Source organism: Hylobates moloch, unplaced genomic scaffold (genome assembly GCF_009828535.3).
Source record: "Hylobates moloch isolate HMO894 unplaced genomic scaffold, HMol_V3 SCAFFOLD_13, whole genome shotgun sequence".
Lineage (NCBI taxonomy): Eukaryota > Metazoa > Chordata > Mammalia > Primates > Hylobatidae > Hylobates > Hylobates moloch.
Genome location: NW_026652288.1, coordinates 47,582,697 through 47,610,485, shown reverse-complemented (window position 1 = coordinate 47,610,485; position 27,789 = coordinate 47,582,697). Strand labels below are relative to the sequence as shown.

The following is a 27,789-nucleotide window of genomic DNA, read 5'->3' as shown; positions in this document are numbered from 1 at the left end:
AAATTTTTTTCCAAATAAAATAATATTTCCTCCACAGATTTCTGATGATCTGCATTTTTTTTTTTTTTTTTTTTTTTTTTGAGACAGAGTCTTGCGCTGTTGCCCAGGCTGGGGTGCAGTGGCGCTATGTCGGCTCACTGCAACCTCCGCCTCGTGGTTCAAGCAGTTCTCCTGCCTCAGCCTCCTGAGTAGCTGGGACTACAGGCGCACGCCACCATGCCCAGCTAGTTTTTTTGTATTTTTAGTAGAGATGGGGTTTCACCATGTTGGCCGGCTGGTCTCAAACTCCTGGCCTCAAGTGATCCACCCACCTTGGCCTCCCAAAGTGCTGGAATTACAGGCATAAGCCACTGCGCCCAGCCTGCATTATTTTATTTCTATCTAAATTTTGATTTGGTGTAGTTTTCTCCTGTCTTTAACACTTTCTGTAGTGGTGGTCTGATGGTGGTGAATTCTATCAGCTTTTGTTATGTTTTTAAAAGGCCTTATTTCATCTACACTTTTTATTGTGACATAATTCATATACCATACAATTCACCCATTTAAAGTGCACAATTCTATTGCTTTTAGCATATTCAGAGTTATACTACCACAATCAAAATCAATTTTAGAACACTTTATCACCCCCAAAAGAAACCTTATACTCATTAGAAACAACTTCTGATTAAGGCTAGGGGGAACGGGGTATAGGGAGAGATTTGTTAAAGGATACAAAATTATAGCTAGATAGGAGGAATAAGTTCTAATGTTCTATATCACTGCAGCACAACTATAATTAACAATAATTTTTAGTTTCCAGTAACTAAGATGATACTAAATGGTCCCAATGCAACAAAATAATAAAATTTGAGATGGATATGCTAATTACCCTCATCTGATCATTACACATTAGAGTATCAAAACATCATCACTATGTAACCCATAAATATATACAATAATTATATTATGTCAATTTTTTAAAAAGGCTGAGTGTAGAGGCACCTGCCTATACTCCCAGCTACTTAGGAGGCTGAGGTTGGAAGACTCTCAGAGCCTGAGATCAAGGCTGTAGTGAGCTAGGATCACACCACTGTGATCCAGCCTGGGCAACCAAGACTCCATCTCTTAAAAAAAAAAAAAAAAAAAAGGCAAAAGAATGAACTTCCTATTTTCTCCCAATTCCCAGCCCTAAGCCACTAATGTTTTGCCCATCCTGGACAGTTTCCTCTTCAATTTTGAAAGGTATTTTCGCTGGTTGATAGGTTTTTTCATCTAGCATTTTAATGTTATCTCTCAGAATCATTAGCTCGCAATGACTCTGATAAAAAGTTTGCTGTAATTCTTACCTTATGTATTAGTTTGCTAGGGCTGTCATATGAAAATAGCACAGACTGGATGTCTTTTTTTTTTTTTTTTTTTCAGATGGAGTATCACTCTGTCACCCAGGTTGGAGTGCAGTGGTGCGATCTCAGTCAACTGCAACCTTCACCTCCCGGGCTCAAGCAATTCTCCTGTGTCGGCCTCCAGAGTAGCTGGGATTACAGGTGCACATCACCATGCCTGGCTAATTTTTTTGCATTTTTAGTAGAGACAGGGTTTCACCACGTTGGCCAGGCTGGTGTTGAACTTCTGACCTGAGGTGATCTGCCAGCCTCAGCCTCCCAAAGTGCTGGGATTATAGGTGTGAGCCACCACGCCTAACCTACAGGCTGGGTGTCTTAAAAAGAAAATTTATTTTCTCACAGTTCTAGATGCTAGAAGTCCAAGATCAAGGTGTTCACAGATTTGGTTTCTCCCAAGGGCTCTCTCCTTGACTTCCAGATGGCCATCTCACTGTGTCCTCATATGGTCTTTGCTTGGTACACATATGCCCATGCCCCACTATCCCTCGGTGTGTCTAAATTTCCTCTTCTTAAAAGGACAACAGGCCGGGCACAGTGGCTCACGCCTGTAATCCCAGCACTTTGGGAGGCCAAGGTGGGTGGATCATAAGGTCAGGAGTTCAAGACCAGCCTGGCCAACATAGTGAAACCCTGTCTCTACTAAAAATACAAAAATTAGCCAGGCGTGGTGGCAGGTGCCTGTAGTCCCAGCTACTTGGGAGGCTGAGGCAGGAGAATCACCTGAACCCAGGAGGCAGAGGTTGCAGCGAACTGAGATCACACCACTGCACTCCAGCCTGGGTGACAGAGAAAAAAAAGGACACCAGGCCAGGTGCAGTGGCTCATGCCTGTAATCCCAGCACTTCGGGAGGCTGAGGTAGGCAGATCACCTGAGGTCAGGAGTTCAAGATCAGCCCGGCCAACATGGTAAAATCCCGTCTCTAGTAAAAATTTAAAAAACTAGCTGGTCAAGGTGGCACATGCCTGTAATCCCAGCTACTAGGGAGGCTGAGACAGGAGAATCGCTTGAACCCGTGAGGCGGAGGTTGCAGTGAGCCGAGATCATGCCACTGCACTCCAGCCTGGGTGACAGAGTGAGACTCTGTCTCCAAAAAAAAAAAGAAAGAAAGAAAAAAAAAAAGGACACCAGTCAAATTGGATTAGGGCCCTCCTATTTTATTTTATTCACCTATTTAATGGCCTTCTCTCCAAATACTGTCATATTCTGAGGTACTAGGGTTAGGGCTTTAACATATGAATTTTAGGAGGACTCAATTCAGCCCATCTTGGTTCCTCTATATTTAACATGTTTTATTTTCTCCGTCTGCTTTTAAGACTTTATCACTAGTTTTAAGCAATTTGATTAAAATGCACCTTGGTATAACTTTCTTCACGATTTTTCTGTTGGGATCCCACAGATCCAAATGGCTCAAAGAACTCAAAACAGAAAATCTCAAAGAGAACTACCAAGGAAGAATATCATAATCAAATTGCTTAAGACCAGTGATAAAGCTGGGAACGGTGGCTTATGCCTGTAATCCCAGCACTTTGGGAGGCCGAGGCGGATGGATCACCTGAAGTCAGGGGTTCGAGACCAGCCTGGCCAACATGGTGAAACCCCGTCTCTATTAAAAATACAAAAATTAGCTGGGCGTGGTAGCAGGCGCCTGTAATCCCAGCTACTCAGGAGGCTGAGGCAGAAGAACTGCTTGAACCTGGGAAGCGGAGGTGGCAGTGAGTGGAGACTGCACCACTGCACTCCAGCCTGGGCAACAGAGCAAGACTCCATCTCAAAAAAAAAAAAATTTATCAGTGATGAAGAGAAACTCTTCAGTGAGTTTTCCACATCTGTGGGATTACAGTTTTCACTAAAATTAAAAAACTTCAGCCATTATTTCTTCAAATATTTGTCTCCCTTCCCACTTTTCTGAGACTCCAATTACACATATTTTTAGACTGCTTGATGTTCCACTGCTCATTAACACTCTTCACTTATTTTTTTGTCTATCTATGTTTTATTTAGAGACAGGCTCTCTCTCTGTTGCCCAGGCTGGAGTGCTGTGGTGTGATGTTGGTTCACTGCAGCCTTGAATTCCTGGGCTCAAGTGATCCTCCCACCCTGGTTTCCCAAAGTGCTGGTATTATGTGTTGGTATGAGCCAGTACACCCAGCCTTTTTTTCTATATTACATTTTGAGTAAGTTTCATTTGCTTTGAATTAGTTCACTAATTTTTTCTTCTGCTGTGCTGATCTGTAAATCCTGGGCACTATATTTCTCATCTCAGACATTGCAGTTTTTGTTTTTAAAAGTTAGATTTTGGTCATTTTTATATTTTCCATGTCTCTGCTTAACATGCATTCTCTGAATCATTCCTGGGTCTATTTCTATTGACTGTTTTTGTTCTCATTATGGACTGTGTTCTCTGATTCTTTGCATGCCTCATAATTTGTGACCAGATGCCAAATGTAAATTTTACACTGTTGGTTTCTAGTTTTAAAATATTCCTTTAACTAATTTTGGGCTTTTTTGCTGTTGTTGTTTTGTTTTGCTTTTTTTGAGGCAGAGTCTTGCTCTGTCACCCAGGCTGGAGTGCAGTGGCGCGATCTCGGCTCACTGCAAGCTCTGCCTCCCGGGTTCACGCCATTCTGCTGCCTCAGCCTCCTGAGTAGCTGGGACTACAGGCACCCGTCACCACACTCAGCTAATTTTTTTGTATTTTTAGTAGAGACAGGGTTTCACCATGTTACCCAGGATGGTCTCGATCTCCTGACCTCATACCCGCCCGCCTTGGCCTCCCAAAGTGCTGGGAATACAGGCGTGAGCCACCACGCCCGGTCTGGGCTTTCTTTTGAGACTCAGTGACTTAGAAATAGTTTGATCCTTCTGAGGCTTGCTTTTATGCTTGATTAGGCTAGTCTTCGACAGCCTTTACACTGGAGCTAATTTGGTATCACTACTGAGGCAATATCCTTCTAAGGACTCTACTTAATGTCCCAGGTGTTCGGTGTTTCTACTCTGGTTAGTAGAAACAAAAAATACTCATGGCCCTTTATTCCTCAACTAATCCTTTCCAGAAGTCTTTCTCTGGCCTTGAGTAGTTTCCTCACACCAGTGAACTAAAGCTAAAGCATCCATGACAGGAAAGTTCAATAGAACTTTCTGTGATGATGAAACTGTGGCTACTAAGTACTTGAATTGTAGTTAGTGTAACTGAGGAACTCAATTTTTATTTAAATATCCACATGTAGCTAGTAGCTACTGTACTGTACAGTGTAGGTTTACGAGAACCCTCTGCAAATTCTCAGAGCTCTCTTTTTCTTAAGAAGCTCTCTCCTCTTAAATATTCTGCCGCACAATTCCAGCTGCCTTGGCTTCTCGATTCCTACCTCTGTCTCTTCAATTCAAGATTGCCAGCTCTGTATGCGTATCCCTCCCAACTCTAGTTTCAACCCAAAAACTTTCTTCAGGCTGAAAGATGGACAATCATAGTGTCAAATTTCTTTCTTTTCTCTCAGGAATTACTGTTCTGTGCTACTCTTCGTCCAATATCTGAAAACATTTTTTCATATACTTTGTCCAATTATTCACTTAAGGCAGCAGCATAAATCAGCTTCCTGTTACACAGCTATCACCAGAGCTGTAAGTTCCCTCTCACTGAGTTTCTTTCAATCATTATTTTTTTATTTCTAAAATAATTTAATTGCTTATTTTACAAACCAACCAGTCTTGCTTTATTCTCTCATTTCTTATTCTTGGTCTTTATTCACTTTTCTATTTCATTAAATATATTTATTTTATGTTCTATATTCAATAATTCCAATACCTAAAGTTTCTCTGGGTCTGGTTCACTTGTTTCTGTTGATGCTGGTTCACAGAACCATGTTTCTTTTGTGATTTTTTTTTGTTTTTTTGGTTACTATTATAAGCTCACATATGTTGGTAATCTATCTTTAAGAATTCTTTGAAGCCAGGGTTGAGGTATATTCCACCAGGGATGATCTGAGTTTGCATCCCTCAGGTGCCTGGAAGCTCTATCAACTTGGATCTACTTTTTTAAAAAAATTCAATGCGTATATATATATTTAACTTTTTAAGCAGAAAATACATTTCCTTAGTTCAAAAAACTCTACACTAGTCCCCTTCCCCTTCCTCTTAGTTAGGCCTAACACTTCAACTAGCACAGTATGTAGTAAAGAATTTAACCTTGCCTAAACAGAGGTCTGGCATTTGCCCTTAGCTCTTAGGAAGTAATGTTAAACTCTTTGAATATCCTCTTGATAATGATTTACTAGGGGACTTAAGCCATGACAGATAAGTCTACCAATATGATTTATGGTGGGGACTTTAGGTTACATACTATCAACTCAACCTCAAGAAGGGCTGGAGACTGAGGTCAGCCACTTGGGCAATTATATTTATGTGATGGAGCCCCAGTAAAAATTCAGGACATCAAGGCTTACGTAGCCTCCTTGGTTGGCAATACTCCATGTGTATTACCACACACCACTGACAGGAGGAGTTACACTATCCATGACTCCACTGGGAAAGGAAAACTGGAAGCTCAGCATCTGAAACCCTCCTGGACTTTGTCCATATATCTCTTCTCTTGGGTGATTTTAGTCTGTCTCCCTTCACTGTGAGTATAATAGCTTTAGTGAGTTCTGTGAGTCGTTCTAGTAAATTATTGAACCCGAGGGTGATCTTGCAGACCCCCCCAAACTCTGCAGTTGCTGCCAAAAGTGGGGGGTGGATCTGGGGGCTGTTCTCTAACTTTGCACACAGTCAGCAGGGCCAGGGCTGAGAATTTGTCTGTCATGGCTAGGGTGGGACTAAGAAGGCAACACAAGTGATCTGGAGACTAATTTACAATCTCCTAATTCTAATAATAGAAGGATTAGGCAAATAAGTAACCTCAGGTAGTTTTCCTCCTAGCCTTTACTCAAGAACTTTCTTGTCACCTACCCCCACTCTCCCATTTCCCACTTCCTACCCCTACCCCAGCATCTTAACACCATCAAATGATCTCAAGTGTCAGGAAAATCAAATGTAGCTCCACCTCTTAAAAGATGAAGGACCCTAGTTCTGAATTAAGATCTCTGGGGCAAACATAACTCTTGTGCAAAGTGTCATGGGAATTTGGAAAATGAGGTTAACAGCTCTGCAGATGATATGCGATTCTGGTTCTGAAAGTCACCTAAAAGACTTTCATCGTAAATTGATGCGAACTCAATTTTATTAAGAGTATAAAATAACATCATCAGGCCATCAGCGACAGACTTTAGCTCAAGTAAGCCACCGTTCTAGCATGCCAGTAATAAATAAGCACTAACTTTGTTATGCAGCGAAAACTTGGATGGCTATTTCAGAAATCTAGCATGTCTTTTTTTGTACATTCAATTTGTAGTCTGTGTCATTTTAGTCTCCAAAATACAATTTCAAGTAAGACTAAATACTTAGAATTTTTACCATTTGAAAAGGCACAAAACAGAGAATCCCCAACACCTAAGATCCCTCTTTCCTACACTGTTACCCTATCATCCAACAAGTCTGCCCCATGGTAAGATGGATGAGGGCAGTAGGAACAGTTCGTTAAGATTTCACGGGAAACAAGATCCTTGCTCTTGCCCTTACCATTGAAATCTGGAATTTAAAAATATAAATATGAAATTTAAAAGCAACAGAAATTCAAAGTAATAAAAGAAAAAGAAGTCAATTCATTTCTTATTTTCTCTAGATAACTTTTTGAGTGCAGGGACTATGCTTTAAATTATAAGCACCTTCAAAACAGAAGGTTAAATACAAAATAGCACATATAAATTAATAAGAGCCTAAATTATAGAAAGTTTCCTAAAAAATGTTAATTTTCAACTGGCTTTTTCAAGGAGTAATAGCAAAGAGAGGGTGCTATGGTTTGGCTCTGTGTCCCCACCCAAATCTCATCTTGAATTATAATCCCCGCATGTGTGAGGGAGGGAGGCTTATTGGATCATGGGGGCGGTTCCCCCCTGCTGTTCTCATGCTAGTGAGTTCTCACAAGATCTGATGGTTTTATTACATAAGCGTCTGGAATTTCCCCTGCTTGCACTCACGAAGACATACATGCCTGCTTCCCTTTCCGCCATGACAGTAAGTTTCCTGAGGCCTCCCCAGGCATGCGGAACTTCCTGTGAGCCAATTAAACCTTACTGGGCACGGTGGCTCATGCCTCTAATCACAGCACTTTGGGAGGCCCAGGGGGGTGGATCACCTGAGGTCGGGAGTTCAAGACCAGCCTGACCAACATAGAAAAACCCCATCTCTACTAAAAATACAAAATTAGCCAGGCATGGTGGTGCATGCCTGTAATCCCAGCTACTCGGGAGGCTGAGGCAGGAGAATTGCTTGAACCCGGGAGGTGGAGGTTGCAGTGAGCCAAGATCGCACCATTGCACTCCAGCCTGGGCAACAAGAGCGAAACTCCATCTCAAAAGAAAAATAAAATAAAATAAACCTCTTTCTTTGATAAATTACCCAGTCTCAGGTAGTATGTTTACAGCAGTGTAAAAATGGACTAATACAGAGGGCAAGATAACTAAGAAGGGAGCAAAAGCACAAGGGAAAAATAGTAAATTTAGTCTACTTTGACTTAGTTGACACAGTCCAAAGAAACAAGCTAATGTCAGGACAGCAGTCAGTGAGCAAAGATGATATAAGCTGCTGAGAAATATGGGATTTATGCAACCAAGAGCCACTGTTACAGGGGAATGAATGGAATGATAATCATAAAAGAAATCACTGAGCAGTGATATGCCAGTTTCTGGGCCAGTAGAACTGATTAGAAGCAGCAACAGAAGACCAAAATTTGTTCTGGTTCAAAATATAAAAATATTTCATCATTACTCCAAGAATGGGAACCAAATATATACCATTACTTTTTTTTTTTTTTTTAAGATACACACACACACAAACTCACAGACAGCCAACAAACTAGGGCAGGCAAACAAAGTTTTACCCTCTTCAGTGCCTAAATGATTAACAGCTACCCTTTTTCTGCCTACAGTAACATAAAAGGTTTAACTGTTTAAAGAAGTAAAGAACACAGGAGTAGCTGTGTATTCATATATCAAAAAGAAAAAAGCAGTGATATCAAGGGAGAGAAAAATATTTTCATGAAAGACAGGATGTAGAAAAAAATAGAATGAAAACAAAAGAGAAACATCAGTTCTGCAAAACAGAAAAGGTAAGAAATATCATTCAAAATAACTGCCTTGCTCTTAGGTTTTGTCATTCTTCTTCCAAGCCTATAGTCTGTAATAAGATGAGAAGACAGACAATGAGAAGAAATACTCCCAAACAAAACAAGCCAATCCCCCACAACCCAAACCCCCAAAACAGAGAATTTCAAGATATCTCCAAATATCCAGGTCATATTTATAACTAAAATGAATCTTGATTTAACATTGTGCTTCTTATAGGGATTCCTCTTTCACTTTTCCTAAATGAGTAACATCAATGCAACAACTATGAAAACAAAAAGTAAATATCATCAGAAAAGCCAGTATAACATAGTATCTTTGAGCATAGTCTAAGGGAAGGACACGGCATAGCTTCTCTCTGTCCCACTGCTGCTGAAACAAAATAACAGTAATCCAAAAGTCTGAATGATTTTATAACATATCATAGATTGTCCTGTTCTTTTTTTTTTTTTTTTTTAATTTTGAGATGGAGTTTCGCTCTTGTTGCCCAGGCTGGAGTGCAATAGTATGATCTCAGCTCACTATAACCTCTGCCTCCTGGGTTCAAGCGATTCTCCTGCCTCAACCTCCCAAGTAGGTGGGATTGCAGGCATGCACCAACACACCAGACTAATTTTTTATTTTTAGTAGAGATGAGGTTTCTCCACATTGGTCAGGCTGGTCTTGAACTCCTGACCTCAGGTGATCCACCCGCCTTGGACTCTCAAAGTGCTGAGATTACAGGTGTGAGCCACTGCGCCCAGCCAACTGTGGCCTGTTATTATCTCAAAGCCTTCCCAGGATGGACCAGTGGGATTTAACATGAACCAGATATGTCATCCAAGTTGAAGACAGACACGTGGGTCCTAATGAGCAGTGGTGAAGAAACATACTGCTCCATTCAGCTCCCAACAATGATAAATAATTCAGGAAAAGAACTGCCGCAATACAGAGCACAGCAGCAGGATTTAAAAATAGACCACAGGCTAGAAAGCCTTGGGGCGGGGGTGTGGGGGGAATCAGGAGTCATAGAGAAAACGGATTTCTGTCAACAAATTCCCAAGCTCTTTGCAATAAAGGGTGCTGCTGAAATTGTCACGCAAACCAAATGCCAAACTCTAATGTACTTTCTAAAAAAATCAAATATTTTTCAGGAATTTGGCAAATCTGATAACAAGAGAGCTAATAAACAATGGTACTATTTGGAAAGAGCAGTTATGATAGAGAAAGCAAATCTAAATGACATAGGAAGACACTTTTTTTTAAAAAAAAGAAGGGATTAAAACTCGATTTTCCACACCACCAAATTCTAGGTCTAACATCAATTCAGACTTTTACTAATTATGCCTCTAGTACTGGGATAGCACTCAATATTTTGCTATTCCTTTTTCCACCTCTAATAGATCCTACAGCCCAACACATGCAAACACAAGAGTCACACCAATCAATAAAAAGGGTAGCTTGAAAACTGAACAAAATCCATGATTATGGTCTTCTCAGATTTAAATTAAACTCCAACTCTGGCCAAGCATGATGGCTTGTGCCTGTAATCCCAGCCCTTTGGCAGGAGGCCAAAGTGGGAGGATCGCTTGAGGCCAGGAGATTGATACTAGCCTGGGCAATGTAGTGAGACCCCCATCTCTACAAAAAAATTAGCCAGACACGGTGGCATGTGCCTGTAGTCCTAGCTACTTGGGAGGTTGAGGTGAGAGAATCACTTGAGCCAAGGAGTTTGAGGCTGCAGTAAGCTATGACTGTGCTGCTGCACTTCAACCTGGATGACAAAGCAAGACGCTGTCTCTAAAAACAGTAATAATAGGCTGGGCGCGGTGGCTCACGCCTGTAATCCCAGCACTTTGGGAGGCCGAGGTGGGCAGATCACCTGAGGTCGGGAGTTTGAGACCAGCCTGAACAACATGGAGACATCCTGTCTCTACTAAAAATACAAATTTAGCAGGGAGCGGTGGCACTGTGTTGCCTAGGCTGGAGTGCGTGGCGTGATCTCGGCTCACTACAACCTCTGACTCCTTGGTTCAAGCGATTCTCCCACCTCAGCCTCCCGAGTAGCTGGGATTACAGGCACACACCACCATGTCCAGCTAATTTTTTGTATTTTTAGTAGAGACAGGGTTTCACTCTGTTGGCCAGGATGGTCTCGATCTCCTGACCTCGTGATCCACCCACCTCGGCCTCCCAAAGTGCTGGGATTACAGGCGTGAGCCACCATGCCCAGCCAGATCAGCTGCTTTCTATCCCCTCTCCACTAACCATACAGAGTAAGCCATCATCTCATTCTGTAAACTCAGGCTTTCTTACTATTAACAACAGACAGCATGGTCAAAGGGGCCCAGTTTTGAGTTCTGGCACTCTTGGTCTTGGACCTATTCTGGATCCTTCATTGAAGATAGAACCACTATGACCCTCCTCTGACTTGTCCGTGCCCTCAGGGCAAGATGTCCATGGGACCAGAGGACATACCTACCTGAAGACCCTTATTCTACTACTCTCAGCTATGCTCCAGATCCCAGGTTCTCCTGCCTAAGCAGCCCCAAACCCCAATCAGGGCCTTCAGTGGATTTCTTCTCATCTCAAACTTTGTCCTTCCATGGACAATAACCTTCTGTTATACACGTTCCATTGCCTGAATGGTGGGCAATGGACAAACAATGGGAAGGGTACAGATGGAGACTAGGCTTATAGGATATCCCTGAACTATCTTATTCTGTCTCAAAAAATAATTTCCCTTCAAAGTTCTAACAGTTTTTAAATTTTGATTTACTGGGTGAGGTGGCACATGCCTGTGGTCCCAGCTACTCAGGAAGATGAGGCAGGAGGTTCACTTGAAGCCAGAAGTTCAAGGCTGTAGTGAAATAAAATTATTAGGTTCCTTTTTTTAAAATCTTGATTTATAACTACTAAATATTTAGAAATATGGGGATGGGGGCAGTGGCTCACACCTATACTCCCAACACTTTGGGAGGCTGAGGCAGGCGGATCACCTGAGGTCAGGAGTTCGAGACCAGCCTGGCCAATATGACAAAGTCCCATCTCTACTAAAAAATATAAAAATTAGCCAAGCATGGTGGCAAGTGCCTGTAATCCCAGCTACTTGGGAGGCTGAGACAGAAGAATCACTTGAACCCAGGAGGTGGCGGTTGCAATAAGCCAAGATGACACCACTGCACTCTAGCCTGGGCAAAAGAATGAGACTCGGTAAAAAAATAAAAAATAAATAAAAGTTTAAAAAAAGGGGCAACCCACTCGGGTCCCCTTCCATGCTGTGGAAGCTTTGTTCTTTCACTCTTTGCAATAAATCTTGCTGCTGCTCACTCTTTGGGTCCACACTAAAAAAAAAAAATACGTAAATAAAAGAGACTCAGTCTCAGAAAAAAAAAAAAAAAATTAAAAATATGGAATGTGGGCTTCCATTCATGCTGTTGCCCAGGGACTGAAGTTGTTAGTAAAACCATGCCCCAAAAACTTAAACCAGTAACAGAAAGTCTTGAGTTTGCAAGATAGCAGATAAGAAAAGAAACAACTTTCTGAAACACTGAAACTCCTTCTGCTTGTAATATAACAAAACTGGCTGAAATCAGTTGCAACCAATATAGCCAACTAGAGTTCACTCTGAAGGAGCTTCATCACAGCCTGAATTGCCACCACATGCTTCATATTAACTCCTCCCAAATTTGAATATGGGACCCATGAGGAGTCATGAAGAGATAACTGGGTACTGCCAAGGACTTTCTAGACCTCTCCTTTCCTTCCACCAATCACCTAGTAATCCCAGAATCGACTCGCTAAACCTGTTCTAATAAAATTACTGCACCGGGAGACAGATTTGAGCTTGACTCCTGTGAGTCAACTGGCAATATAAGCTTTTCTTTTCTCAAAAACTCAGGGTCGTAATATTGGCTTGTAGTGCACTGGGGAGCAAGCCCCTTTTGCTTGATAACATTAGGACCATGCCTACCTAGCCCTATCACATACCAGGCTTTGTGATCCTAGACAAGTAATCACCTCTCTAAGCCTCTCTTTATCTCACTGTAAAATAAGCAAGTTGAAACCTTTCGGCCAGGCGCAGTGGCTCACACCTGTAATCCCAGAAGTTTGAGAGGCCGAGGTGGGTGGATTGCTTGAGGTCAGGAGTTCGAGCCCAGCCTGACCAACGTGGTAAAACCCCATCTCCACTAAAAATACAAAAATTAGCCAGGTGTGGTGGTGCATGCCTGTAATCCCAGCTACTCGGGAGGCTGAAGGGAGGCTGAAGCAAGAGAATCTCTTGAACCCAGGAGGCAGAGGTTGCAGTGAGCTGAGATCATGCCACTGCACTCCAGCCTGGGTAACAGAGCAAGACACTGTCTCAACAAAAAACAAACAAACAAACAAAAAACAACTTTCATAGGATATTGTGATTATATAATTTTCAAAGCAATTTTGCAGGGTGTCTGGCCCACAGCAAATCTGTAACAAAATGAAACTATTATTACATGCTCTGTCATCACTCTGTTTCCTATCATGGGCAAAAAGGGGGCATGAAAGGGCAAAAAAGTAGAGCCAATTTCAGATAAACTATAATCAAGACAGCTGTTTGTGGGTCTCATTTTAAGGATTTGCTTTCATGGATTCCATGTTGGTCTGTCTGATGGTATTATTTTTCTTTTTTTTGAGACAGGGTCTTGCTCTGTTGTCCAGGCTGGTGTGCAGTGGTGCAGTCAAGACTCACTAACCCCAGGCTCAAGTGATCCTCCCACCTCAGCCTCCCTAGTAGCTGAGACTACAGGCATGTGCCACCACGACTGGCTAATTTTTTTTGTGTATTTTGTAGAGACAGGGTTTTGCCGTGTTGCCCAGGCTGGTCTCAAACTCCTGGACTCAAGACATCCTTCTGCTTTGGCCTCCCAAAGTGCTGCGATTACAGGTCACTGCACCTGGCCTATTTTTCATTCTTCTCACTAAAGTCTAAGTTCTGATTCAGCAATTCTACTTCTGGGTATATATTCAAAAGAATTGAAAATAGGGTCTCAAAGAGATATTTGTACATCTACGTTCATAGCAGCATTATTTATAATAGCTACATGGTAGAAGCAAGTGTTTATCAACAAATGAATAGATAAGCAAAATGTGGTATATACATGCAACGGAATAATATTCAGCCTTAAAAAGGAAATTCTGACAAATGCTGCAACATGGATAACCTTGACGACACGCTAAAGCCAGTCACAAAATGATAAATTCTGTATAATTCCACTTATATGAGGTAGTTAGAATATTCAAAATCATAGAAGACAGAAAGTAGAATGGTACTTGCCAGGGCTGGGAGGAAGGGGGAGAGGAGAATGGGGAATTATTGTTTTATGAGTACAGAATTTCTCAGTTTTACAAAATGAAAATAATTATGGAGAAGGATTGGTGGTGATGGCTGCATGACATCATAAATGTATTTAATACCACTGAACTGTTAAGAGGGTTAATTCTGTTAAAATAGTAAATTTTATGTTATGGTTAAGATGGCAAATTCTGTCATGTGGATTTTAACACAATAAAAAATTGGAAAATGAGGCCAGACGCGGTAGCTCATACCTGTAATCCCAGCACTTTGGGAGGCCGAGGCAGGCAGATCACCTGAGGTCAGAAGTTTGAGACCAGCCTGACCAACATGGAGAAACCCTGTCTCTACTAAAAATACAAAATAAGCCTGGCGTGGTGACGCATGCCTGTAATCCCAGCTACTCGGGAGGCTGAGGCAGGAGAATAGCTTGAACCTGGGAGGAGGAGGTTGTGGTGAGCCGAGATCGCACCATTGCACTCCAGCCTGGGCAACAAGAGCGAAAATCCGTCTCAAAAAAAAAAAAAAAAGAAAAGAAAATGAAAAAAAAAGATAAGCTCAATAAGGGCAGGGATTTTTTTCTGTTTCTTCACTGCTATATCCCTTACTCTCAGATAGTTCTGACACGATGAGTATTTGTTAAATAAGCTATTGGCCACAAAAAGCAAATATGAAGTGGTTATCTAATATTCTAACATCAAAATATAAGCCTATATATGTTATACAATATAATATGTAGGCAAGCTTGGCCTGACCAGAAAATAAATTATTTATATATGGCTACTTCACTTAGTGCTTCCTCTAACTTCAGGACAGTTTCCTTAAAAATGAAATTAATGAATATTAGAGTATATATTTAATATAAAGGTATTTCTGATCTCTTCAACTTATCTTCCTCACCTGTCTACATAGGCATACTAAAAATAATCAGTAACTCCATACATAATCTCACCAGAGAGAATTACTAGCATAATTCAATTAACTAAATTGTACTGAAGCTCTAGTTTTAAGCTCCAAATATAATAGGATGTAACAGAAAGAAGTCCAAAAAAGCAGGTAGGAAAACGAAATCTTTCTTCCTGTTTCTCTTGAGTCTTGAATAATTCAATCCTATTAACTCCTAAAAACTCAAAGCCAAGTCTACGAACTATATTCTATACACCATGACACTCTCAAAAACATATTGTTTTTCAAATTTCCTTAATCAATCCATTTTTATCTTTCTGATGAAAGTTCATTTCCCAACTAAAGGTTAAAATATTATAGAAGTAAGTGATTCAGAATCAAATCTATTCTGAAACAGATTTCGATGACACTAATATTACACAAAAGACCCTTGCAGGTAGACAGAATGATGGCTGGTAAAAGAGAATACAGCTACACATCCTGCAAGGCCTAATTGCAAATTAAAGTGTGGCAACAAGGGGGCAGGTTGCAGATGTTCTTTCTGTGTTACACAAGTCCCCATACTAGCCTGGGTACATATTCAAAGACACAGTAAGATTGCATCCTCCATACTGGTCTGATTCTGAAACTTGTCTACAACAAAAGACATCATCTTAAAACTCTTGGTGACCTCAAAATGCTATGAACAAAATACAAATATGATATTTTTGGGCACTGATAAAATAAACCTCTAATACCCCTAAATTCCACTTAGATGGATTAACACAAATCTTCTCTGAACAGAATTCAAAGCTTTCTTAAGCAAAAAAAAAGACACAAAAGCCAAAAAGCTACAACATATCAAGACCAAAACTACAAAGCTATAAATATCCTGAAATGCCTCAAGGTGTATAATTACTGAAGCTAATTAGTATTCTCAAAATTAAACATCCACTGCAATGCTCAAGGAATTGGAGAGGTGGGCAGAAAGAAATAATGGGCAGGCCGGGCACGGTGGCCCACGCCTGTAATCCCAGCCCTTTGGGAGGCAGAGATGGGAGGATCACCTGAGGTCAGGCATTCGAGACCAGCCTGGCTAATATGGTGAAACCCTGTTTCTACTAAAAATACAAAAAATTAGTCAAGCATGGTGGCGCACACCTGTAATCCCTGCTACTTGGGAGGCGGAGGCAGGAGAATCACTTGAACCTGGGGGGCAGAGGTTGCAGTGAGCTGAGATCACGCCATTGCACTCCAACTTGGGCAACAAAAGCGAAACTCTGTCTCAAAAAAAATTAACATAAAAATAAGAATGAATGGGCAAATGAGGCTGGGCGCGGTGGCTCACACCTGTAATCCTAGCACTTTGGGAGGCCAAAGTGGGTGGATCACAAGGTCAGGAGTTCAAGACCAGCCTGGCCAACATGGCAAAACCCCGTCTGTACTAAAAAATACAAAAATTAGCTGGGCATCTGTAATGTAATCCCAGCTACTCGGGAGGTTGAGACAGGAGAATCTCTTCAATCCACGAGGCGGAGGTTGCAGTGAGCCGAGATCGTACCACTGCACTCCAGCCTGGGCAACAGAGCAAGACTCTGTCTCAAAAAAAAAAAAAAAAAGAATGGGCAAATGAATCCCATCAAAAAGATAAAATTCAGATGTATCTCTAATAAAGAAAAGAAAACAGGATTCTAGAATTAAACAATATAACTTACTGAGAGAAGGAAAATGGTATCGACTTCATAAATCACAACTAAAATGTGACATGTTTTATTGATGTTATTCACAGGAAAGTGAGAATTAGGTGGGCAAGAGGCTGAGAATTGCAATTTTATATATACATATATAGAGAGAGAAGGGATAGAGATATATATAGAGAGAGAAACAGAGAGACAGACACACAGGGTCTCGCTCTGAGGCCCAGGCTGGAGTGTAGTGGTATAATCATGACTCACTGCAGCCTCAACCTCTCAGACTCAAGCAATCCTCCTATCAGCCTCCTGAGTAGCTCAAACTATACACATGCACCACCATGCCAGGCTAATTTTTTTTTTTTTTTACTTTTGTAGAGATGGGGTCTCCCTGTGTTGCCCAGGCTGGTCTCTAACTCCTGGATTCAAGTGATCCTCCCAACTCAACCTCCCAAAGTGCTGGGACTACAGATATGAGCCACTGCACCCAGACTTTTTTTTTCTTTTTGGAGGCAGGGTCTCTATTGTTCAGGCTAGAGTGCAATGACACAATCGTGGCTCACTGCAGCCTCAACCTCCTAGGCTCAAGCGATCCTCCTACCTCAGTCTCCCAAATACCTGGGACTATAAGCACACACCAACACATCTGGCTAATTTGGTTTTTTTTTTTGTAAAGTTTCACTATGTTGTCCAGGCTGGTCTCAGACTCCTGGCCTCAAGCAATTCTCCTGCCTCAGCCTCCTGAGCACCTGGAATTACAGGCATGCACCACCATGCCCAGCTAATTTTTGTATTTTTAGTATAGACAGGGTTTCACCATGTTGGCCAGGCTGGTCTCAAACTCCTGATCTCAAGTAATCTGCCTGCCTCAGCCTCTCAAAGTGCTGGGATGACAGGCGTGAGCCCAGCCAACAACAACAACAAAAAAGGCCGAGCACGGTGGCTCACACCTGTAATCCCAGCACTTTGGGAGGCCGAGGCAGGCGGATCACCAGGTCAGGAGATCGAGACCATCCTGGCTAACACAGTGAAATCCCCTGGCTAACACAGTGAAATCACGTGGTGGCAGGCACCTGTAGTCCCAGCTACTCGGGAGGCTGAGGCAGGAGAATGGCTTCAACCCAGGAAGCGGAGCTTGCAGTGAGCTGAGATCACGCCACTGCACTCCAGCCTGGGCAACAGAGCGAGACTCCATCTCAAAAATAAATAAATAATTTAAAAATTGTTAAAAAATAAAATAATTTTTATTTATTTATTTATTTTTGAGACGGACTTTTGCTCTTGTTGCCCAGTCTGGAGTGCAATGGCGTGATCTCGCCTGACGGCAACCTCTCACTGCAACCTCTGCCTCCCGGGTTCAAGCAATTCTCATGCCTCAGCCTCCTGAATAGCTGGGTTTACAGGCATGCACCACCAGGCCTGGCTAATTTTTGTATTTTTAGTAAAGACGGGGTTTCACCATGGTGGCCAGGCTAGTCTTGAACTCCTGACCTCAGGTGATCCACTGGCCTTGGCCTCCCAAAGTTCTGGGATTATAGGCGTGAGCCACAGTGCCCAGCCAAAAAAATTTTTGTATTAGCCAAATGTGGTGGTGCATGCCTGTAGTCCCAGCTACTTGGGAGGCTGAGGTGAGAGGATCGCTTGAGCCAAGGAGGTCAAGGCTGCAGTGAGCTGTGGTCACGCCATTGCACTCCAACCTGGAGCGAGACCCTGTCTCTAAATAAATAAATAAAGGTTAGCTATTATTTTGTGTTATTATTAAGTCTTCTTTAAACTAATACATTGGGATCACAATTTGTAAAATCTGGAAGAATTAATAATAACATGATCGGCCGGGCACACTGGCTAACGCCTGTAATCCCAGCACTTTGGAAGGCCAAGGTGAGTGGATCACCTGAGGTCAGAAGTTCAAGACCACCCTGGCCAACATGGTGAAACCCCGTCTCTATAAAAATACAAAAAAAAAAAAAAAATTACCTGGGCATGATGGTGGGTGCCTGTAATCCCAGCTACTCAGGAGGCTGATGCAGGAGAATCGCTTGAACCCAGGAGGCGGAGGTTGCGGTGAGCCAAGATCATGCCACTGCACTCCAGCCTGGGTAACAGAGCGAGACTTCGTCTCAAAAACAAAGAAAATAATAATAATAATAATAGTATCTGTTTTACAGCTCCTCCTAAACTGAGGGTCCTGCTTGCTTAGAATGACCAGAATAAGAAGGTCCAGAGGGATATCAGATTTTGAGGACCTCAATATGCACATTTGTTCTGGGAATAAATATTAGATGCAATCTAATATTCCTGTTCCAAAGAAATAAAATTCCCTGACAAACAAGTAAAAACTGTATTATGTTAAGGGCTAGCTCGAGCTGCTCACAAGGTAAGCCATGGAGGGAGCAGGTATCTAAATCAGACCGTTGGAAAGGCTTCAGAAGGAGGGAATACTTAAGCCTGATCCTCCAGGATAAGTAATATTTAGCCAAATAGAAAAGTATGGAAACAGGCCTGGCGCGGTGGCTCACGCCTGTAATCCCAGCACTTTGGGAGGCCAAGGCGGGTGGATCACGAGGTCAGGAGATCAAGACCACGGTGAAACCGTCTCTACTAAAAATACAAGAACAACAAAAAAATTAGCCGGGCACGGTGGTGGGCGCCTGTAGTCCCAGCTACTCGGGAGGCTGAGGCAGGAGAATGGCATGAACCCGGGAGGCAGAGCTTGCAGTGAACCAAGATCACGCCACTGCACTCCAGCCTGGGTGACAGAGCGAGACTCCGTCTCAAAAAAAAAAAAAAAAGAAAAGGAAAAGAAAAGTAAGGAAACAAGCCTATGTTCCTTGAGATTATCTTAGAGGTTTAACAAGAGATCAATCATCTGTCTCAGTTTCCTCATCTATAAAACAGAATAATAAGAGTATTTCTTTTGGAAGGCTGTCTAAAAAAATAACATATGTAAAGTACATATGTGCAAACTCAACACTGTTAATACAGATATACAGGTCACCATGATTTTTTCTCAGAGCCGCAAGTATTGCATAAAGAAAGCTATAACATAAAGGTATTCATGGAGAAATGAATGGCTTAATAAGAATCTACAGAGGTTAGTAGAAACAGGATTATAAAAAGTCTTACATACTAATAAAGCTGTAAGAAACTCATAAAGGACTTTTGGAAAGGAGTTACATCATCAGATTTCTATTTTGGAAAGATTACTTTTTCTACAACGTGAATGGCTTCGAAAAAAAAAGAAGAGAGGCAAAAACACTAGATAGAAAAAAATGTGAAAAGTACTCTGGCCCAGGCCAGGCGTGGTCGCTCACGCCTGTAATGCCAGCACTTTGGGAGGCCAAGGCGGGTGGATCACGAGGTCAGGAGTTCAAGACCAGCCCGGCCAAAATGGTGAAACTCCATCTCTACTAAAAATACTAAAATTAGCTGGACGTGGTGGCAGGTGCCTGTAATCCCAGCTATTCAGGAGGCTGAGGCAGAGAACTGCTTGAACCCAGGAGGTGGAGGTTGCAGTGAGCAGATATCGTGAGATCGCGCCACTGTACTCCAGCCTGGGCAACAGAGTGAGACTCCATCTCAAACAAACAAACAAAAAAAAAAAACGAAGAAGAAAAGTACTCTGGCTGTAGAATGAGGGGACTCTGACTTAAGATACATTGAGGAGATAAAAACTTTTTAAGACTTTTTTTTTTTTTTTTGAGACAGAGTCTTGCTCTGTCGCCCAGGCTGGAGTGCAGTGGCACAATCTCGGCTCACTGCAAGCTCCACCTCCTGGGTTCACGCCATTCTCCTGCCTCAGCCTCCCAAGTAGCTGGGACTTACAGGCGCCTGCTACCACACCCAGCTAATTTTTTGTATTTTTAGTAGAGGGGGGTTTCACCGTGTTAGCCAGGATGGTCTCGATCTTCTGACCTCGCGATCCGCCCGCCTCAGCCTCCCAAAGTGCTGGGATTACAGGCGAGCCACCATGCCTGGCCTAACTTTAAGACTTTTATCTGGGTGTGGTGGCACACACCTGTGGGCCCAGCTAGTTGGGAGGCTGAGGTGGGAGGATCACTTGATCCTGAGAGGTCGAGGCTGTGGTGAGCCCTGCACTCCAGCCTGGGCAATAGAGCAGGACCCCATCTCCAAAAAAAAAAACGTAGTAACATATGTGTGTAATGACTGGGAGAGAAGACATCTAAGAAGACACCTGGGGTACTAGACAGAAGAGCAGCTCTCAAAGTGTGGCCTGGAACCCCTGGGAATCCCCAAGACTTTCACGGAACCTACATGGTCAAAACCATTTTCACAGTAGTAGTAAAACCCTGTTTGTCTTTTTCACTGTCATGCTCTCATGGGTGTATAGTAGCATTTTCCAGAAGATATATAAAATGGAATATTGTAACCAATTTGAATGAAAATGCAGTTATGAGAATCCAGCTGTCTTCTATTAGTACCATCATTAAAAATAATTACAAAAATGAAAAAAATGCCACATTTCTCACCAAATTTTGTTGCTGCTGTTTTGTAAAAAGTTATTTTTCATAAAAATTTATGTTAACATGCAATGGGTTTGAGAGGTGACAGCGTGCTGGCAGCCCTCGCAGCCCTCACTCGCTCTCGGCGCCTCCTCTGCCTGGGCTCCCACTTTGGCAGCACTTGAGGAGCCCTTCAGCCCACCGCTGCACTGTGGGAGGCGGCTCCCTCAGCTTGCAGAGAGGTATGGAGGGAGAGGCGTGGGCGGGAACCGGGGCTGCACACCCGGCGCTTGCGGGCCAGCACAAGTTCTGGGTGGGCGTGGGCTCAGCGGACCCCGCCAGCCCAGGCAGTGAGAGGCTTAGCACCTGGGCCAGCAGCTGCTGTGCTTGACTTCTCGCCAGGCCTTAGCCTCCTCCCGGCGGGGCAGGGCTCAGTACCTGCAGCCCGCCATGCCTGAGCCTCCCCCACACCGTGGACTCCTGCGCGGCCTGAGCCTCCCCAAGCGCCGGCCGCCCCCTGCTCCAGGGCGCCCAGTCCCATCAACAACCCAAGGGCTGAGGAGTGCGGGCCCACTGTGCAGGACTGGCAGGCAGCTCCACCTGCAGCCCCAGTGCAGGATCCACTGGGTGAAGCCAGGTGGGCTCCTGAGTCTGCTGGGGACTTGGAGAATCTTTATATCTAGCTAAGGGATTGTAAATACACTAATCAGCACTCTGTATCTAGCTCAAGGTTTGTAAACTCACCAGTCAGCACCCTGTGTCTAGCTCAAGGTTAGTGAATGCACCAATCGGCACTCTGTATCTAGTTAATCTGGTGGGGACTTGGAGAACCTTTATGTCTAGCTAAGGGATTGTGAATGCACCAATAGGCACTCTGTATCTAGCTCAAGGTTTGTAAACACACCAATCGACACTCTGTATCTAGCTAATCTAGTGGGCTGTATCTAGCTAATCTAGTGGGGAGGTGGAGAACTTTTTTTTTTTTTTTTTTTGAGACGGAGTCTCACTCTTGTCGCCCAGGCTGGAGTGCAGTGGCGCAATCCTGGCTCACTGTAAGCTCCGCCTCCCGGGTTCACGCCATTCTCCTGCCTCAGCCTCTCCGAGTAGCTAGGACTACAGGCACGTGGGGAGGTGGAGAACTTTTGTGTCTAGCTCAGGAACTGTAAATGCACCAATCAGCACCCTGTCAAAACAGACCAATCAGCTCTCTGTAAAACAGACCAATCAGCTCTCTGTAAAATGGATCAATCAGCAGGATGTGGGTGGGGCCAGATAAGACAATAAAAGCAGGCTGCCCCAGCCAGCAGTGGCAACCCGCTCAGGTCCCCTTCCACACTGTGGAAGCTTTGTTCTTTCGCTCTTTGCAATAAATCTTGCTGCTGCCCACTCTTTTGGTCCACACTGCCTTTATGAGCTGTAACACTCACCGCGAAGGTCTGCAGCTTCACTCCTGAAGCCAGTGAGACCACGAACCCACTAGGAGGAACAAAGAACTCCAGACGCGCTGCCTTAAGAGCTGTAACACTCACTGCAAGGGTCTGCAGCTTCACTCCTGAAGCCAGCGAGACCACGAACCCACTGGAAGGAAGAAACTCCGAACACATCTGAGCATCAGAAGGCACAAATTCCGGACACGCTGCCTTTAAGAACTGTGACACTCACCGCAAGGGTCTGCCGCTTCATTCTTGAAGTCAGTGAGACCAAGAACCCACCAATTCTGGACACAGGTTTACTGTCACTTTTAGTAAATTCATACTTTTTAAAAATAGGTATTTTAAATTTTCTCAGTTTTAACTTCTAATCATTAATATTTAATGTTATAACTCACAAAGACAAAAGTTCTCTGGAGACTTCAATCATTTTTAAGAGTGTTGAGGGGTTCTGATACCAAAAAGTTTGAGAACCACTGAGTGGATAATATTTCTAATCACTGAAATATGAATACTGAAGAAGAAACCAGTTTGGAAAGAAAAAGTTCTGTTTCATACATAATAAATATGTTATGCCTATGGACGGATAAAATTAAAGTGTCTAGTGGATAGTTACACCAGTGGAACTGGAAATCTAGAACACCAAACTGAGAGTAGTTGAAACCTTGGATTTTAAACAGGGTCACAGAGGGAGAAAACACAATGAAAACAGTGGCAGAGTAACCAAAGAAAAGGCTAGAAGAGAAGCAGGGGCCTCAAGACAGACTAATTTTTTTTTTTTTTTTTTTTGACGAAGTCTCGCTCTTGTCCCCCAGGTTGGAGTGCAATGGCAGGATATCAGCTCACTGCAACCTCCACCTCCTGGGTTCAAGCGATTCTCTTGCCTCAGCCTCCCAAGTAGCTGGGATTACAGGCGCCTGCCACCATGCCTGCCTAATTTTTGTATTTTTTTTTTTTTTTTTTTTTTTTTTTTTTTTTTTTTTTTTTTTTTTTTTTTTTAAGACAGTCTCGCTTCGTCGCCCAGGCTGGAGTGCAGTGGCGCAATCTCGGCTCACTGCAAGCTCTGCCTCCCGGGTTCACGCCATTCTCCTGCCTCAGCCTCTCCGAGCAGCTGGGACTACAGGTGCCCGCCACTACGCCTGGCTAATTTTTTTGTATTTTTAGTAGAGACGGGGTTTCACCGTGGTCTCGATCTCCTGACCTCGTGATCCGCCCGCCTCAGCCTCCCAAAGTGCTGGGATTACAAGCATGAGCCACCGTGCCTGGCCTAATTTTTGTATTTTTAGTAGAGATGGGGTTTCACCATGTTGGCCAGGCTGACCTCGAACTCATGACCTCAGGTGATCTGCCTGCCTCAGCCTCCCAAGGTGCTGGGATTACAGGCGTGAGCCACCACACCTGGCCAAGACACACCAATATTTAAAGGGATAAAGAAGAGGAGTATCTTGAGTGGCAACTATCTGGGGCCAGTGTCATGCAGGCAGTAAAAAGAATTTACCAAGACAGTTGTAGGTAAAGAAAGGCATATTTATTTATTAGAGAAAGTAGGAAAATATGTTGTAAGGAAGCAAACGACAAGTCAGCAAGAGAAGAAATGGCTGCCAGGAGACACAAAGGCTTGCTGGGGATTCTATAAGATGGTACTTGTGCTGTGTGCTGAAGAGGGTTAATGATAACACCTTGTGCAGTACTGACAATGTCAAGGTTGCAGTGAGCTAACTTGCATTTTTCTATCAGCTGAGGGTCTGGTGATAGCTGGGTGCAGGAAGATTATGGGTTATTTGCGCAGGAGGGCTATGTGTCCTGGACCACGAAGGCAGATTTACAGCTTATCTGCCTTCTCTTTTTGCTTTCCCTTGGTCCCGCCAGCCTGACTCCTTTTCCCGAATTAGGACTCCACATGGGAGAGGCTTCCATATGGAGGGGGAAAAACTTATAAAAATGAGAAATAAAATAAAATGTAAGAGGACATCACTAGCTATAAATTAAAGAAAAAAAAGATGGTCAGGGCTTTGAAGAAAAGAAAAAACAGCAAAAACCGAATCCATAACTAGTAGTGGGAGAAATAGAATGAAAAAAATGAAATCCAGCATTAACTCCAAAATCTCATTTTCACCAAGTATTTCAATCCTTTCTCATATAATACTTTTTTCTTATCAGGGTTACTAATAAACAACAGAATGGTTTTGGGCTCATCTCCTTTGCCTTCTTGGTTTACCCTCCAGAGGAAATGCAAGCAAGAAAGAAAATAACCAAAAGGATAGAGATGGAAAGAAAAGGAAAGCTCCCCTGAAATGTTAGGAGGGAAGTGACTGATGCAGTGACTTAATGAAGAGACATTCGTTCATGCAGCAAATAACTACTGAGTAACCACTCGCAAAGCACCATGATAGGCAATGTTGAAAATAGCTGACTAATATACAAAGCTATACCCAGGTTCATCAGCAGAAGCAACAGGCTGGAAATACAAATAAAACTCTACTGGTAAGACTAGCACAGGGCAGCTCCATTCCAAAGGTGGTTCTAGGAGATGACTCCAAGAGCTCAAAGTCACCTAATTATTGAAAAGTGGCCTAATTCCAGAAAATAACTCCAAAGGAATATTTCAAATGTTTGATAGCCTGTTGGCAATGCCATGTCTTGCTGAGTTTTTTACACAGATAAGCACACCTTGGAATACACAGATAAATCTTTAAGAAATCTTAGTATATACGCTACATTGTCAAACTCTGATCTAAGCTCTAAAACAAATAATAAAGCTCAGAAAGAATTACCTGGCTAGATGCACTTAGGTTGGAAAGGCTGCTTTAATTGGCCAACCTACCCTTTAAATGTAGAAGTTGTGATTTTATAAGCATGACCATATTTTTTAACAAAGAATAAAAAGATTAGAATAGAAAAAAAGCATATGATAACACCCAGAATTCAGCATTATATCCAAAAAGAACCCTGAAAAAGAAAGGATATATTATCATGCACAAGCTGTCACTAAAATATTTTCACACCATCATCTTGTGCTATGGTAGCTGACCTACTTCTAGCTCCAAGCCTGTATCTGATTGATTTGCAATTTTCTGGAATTATGTGGGCTTCAAGAGACACTGAACAACATCAGAAGTATCTTTTTTGTCTTAGCTCTATTTGGCTGCCATTCCCTTTTTAAGAACTCGAGAAAGAAAGGAATTATTGGATAGTAGTCAGTAACAATAGGTGTAATAATGCTAATGAAAACTTTACAGGTTGGGGGAGGGGATTCCACTTCTGGCTAACAGAGTAACAAGAATCAAAATACCTTCCTAGGAGAAATAACTAAAAAAAGAAAAAGAAAAAATATATGAAACAATGGTTTTCAAGTTACTGGGCATCAGGCAGTGAAGGATAGTGATTCCTGGGAGATGGGAAACAAATGAGGTGAGTCCTGTGATTATCAGGCTTAATCCCCAAACAGTGTTTCCAAGGAATGTAACAGGCAAGGAGACTCTAGGGGGAGCAAGGGCAGAGTCCAGCATGCTCCCTGAGTGAAGAAAATAGGACTGAGGCCAAATGCAGTGGCTCACATCTGAAATCCCAGCACTTTGGGAGGCTGAGGCAGGAAGATCACTAGAGCTCAGGAGTTCAAGACCAGCTTGGCAACACAGTGAGACCCCATCTTTACAAAAAATAAAACAATTAGCCAAGCAAGGCGGAATGTACCAGTGGTCTCAGCACTTTGGGAGGCTGAGGCAAGAGGATCACTTGAGCCCAGGAGTTCGAGGCTGCAGTGAGCCATGATCGTATGGCTGCACTCCAGCCTTGATGACAGAGTGAAATCCGTCTCAAAAAAAAAGGAAGAAAGAAATATGTAATTACCAGGCTGGGCGAGGTGGCTCACCACGCCTGCAAGCCCAGCACTTTGGGAGGTGAGGCGGGTGGATTACCTGAGGTCAGGAGTCTGAGACCAGCCCGGCCAACATGGTGAAACCCTGTCTCTACTAAAAATACAGGAAATTAGCCAGGTGTGGTGGTGGTCGCCTGTGATCCCAGCTACTCAGGAGCCTGAGGCAGAAGAATCACTTGAACCTGGGAAGCGGAGGTTGCAGTGAGCCGAGATCGTGCCACTGCACTCCAGCCTGGGCAACAAGAACAAAACTCCATCTCATCAAAAAAAAAAAAAAAAAAAAGAAAAGAAAAGAAATACGTAATTACCATACCTCTAGCAATTAGACTCTTAAGCATTTATCACAGACAAATAAAAACTAATAATTATACAAAAATCTGTATATGAATATTCATAGTAGCTTTATATGCAATAGATGAAAATTGGAACCAACACAGAAGTCCTTCAATAGGTGAATGATTAAGCAAACGCATACAGCGACACCACGGAACACTACTCAGCAATCAAAAGGAACAAATTATTGATACATGTAACAACTTTGATGAATCTCCAGATAATTAAGCTAACTGGGTCAGGGGTTGGGGTAAGCCAATCTCAAAAAGAAAAAAAGCCAACTGTATATACTGTAGGATTCCATCTATGTAATATTTTTGAAATAACAATATTATAGAGATGGAGAACATATTAGTGGTTTCCAGGGAATGGGGTGGAGGGAGGGAGGTGTAGTTATAAAAGGGCAACAAGAAAGATCCTTGTGGGGATGGAACTGTTCTGCATCTTCACAGTGATGGTGGATACACAAATTCACACATTATGAAATTCAAAGACCAACATACACAAATACAAGTACATGTAAAACTGGACAAATCTGAATAAACTGTAAATTTTACCAATGGCTACTTCCTAACTTTAATGTTGTACTATAGTTATGTGATGTTACCAATGGAAGACACTGAGTAAAAGGATATCATAGGATATTCCTATACTCTTTTTGCAACTTCCTATAAATCTATACTTGTTTCACAATGAAAAGTTAAAATAAATGACTGATAAATGATACAAATTATAGAATCTGTACAGACACTTGAAAAGTTATATTACAACTATATTCCACATGTGCAAAGACCTATAGTAAAAAGTGAGCAGCCGGGCCCAGTGGCTCAAGCCTGTAATCCCAGCACTGTGGGAGGCTGAGGCGGGTGGATTACCTGAGGTCAGGAGTTTGAGACCAGCCTGGCCAACATGGCGAAATCCTGTCTCTACTAAAAATACAAAAAATTAGCCAGGTGTGGTGGTGGGCACCTGTAATCCCAGCAACTTGGGAGTCCGAGGCAGGAGAATCGCTTCAACCCGGGAGGTGGAGGTTGCAGTGAGCTGAGATCACGCCATTGCACTCCAGCCTGGGCAACAAGAGCAAAACTCTATCTCAAAAAAAAAAAAAGTGAGCATGTCAGGTAGAAGTAAAAAAAACAAAAAACAAAAAACTTTGAATTGTTTGAGATTAAAAATACACTATATGGGACTAACAACAGATTAGA

At 42.7% G+C, this 27,789-nt stretch overlaps 1 protein-coding gene across 9 annotated transcripts in view; it reads right to left on the bottom strand.

Annotated features, from left to right (window-relative positions):
• Window positions 1-27,789, bottom strand: part of R3HDM2 (R3H domain containing 2) — a 183,436-nt gene that overhangs the window by 117,787 nt on the left and 37,860 nt on the right. For 3 of the 9 annotated variants that reach the window (XM_058426210.1, XM_058426211.1, XM_058426220.1), the window contains exon 1: window positions 18,459-18,597. The exons of the other annotated variants lie outside the window; for them this stretch is intronic. The gene's annotated coding sequence lies outside the window, so the exon portion shown is untranslated. Of the gene's footprint in view, window positions 1-18,458; window positions 18,598-27,789 lie in introns of those variants that run through there. 9 annotated transcript variants of the gene reach the window in all.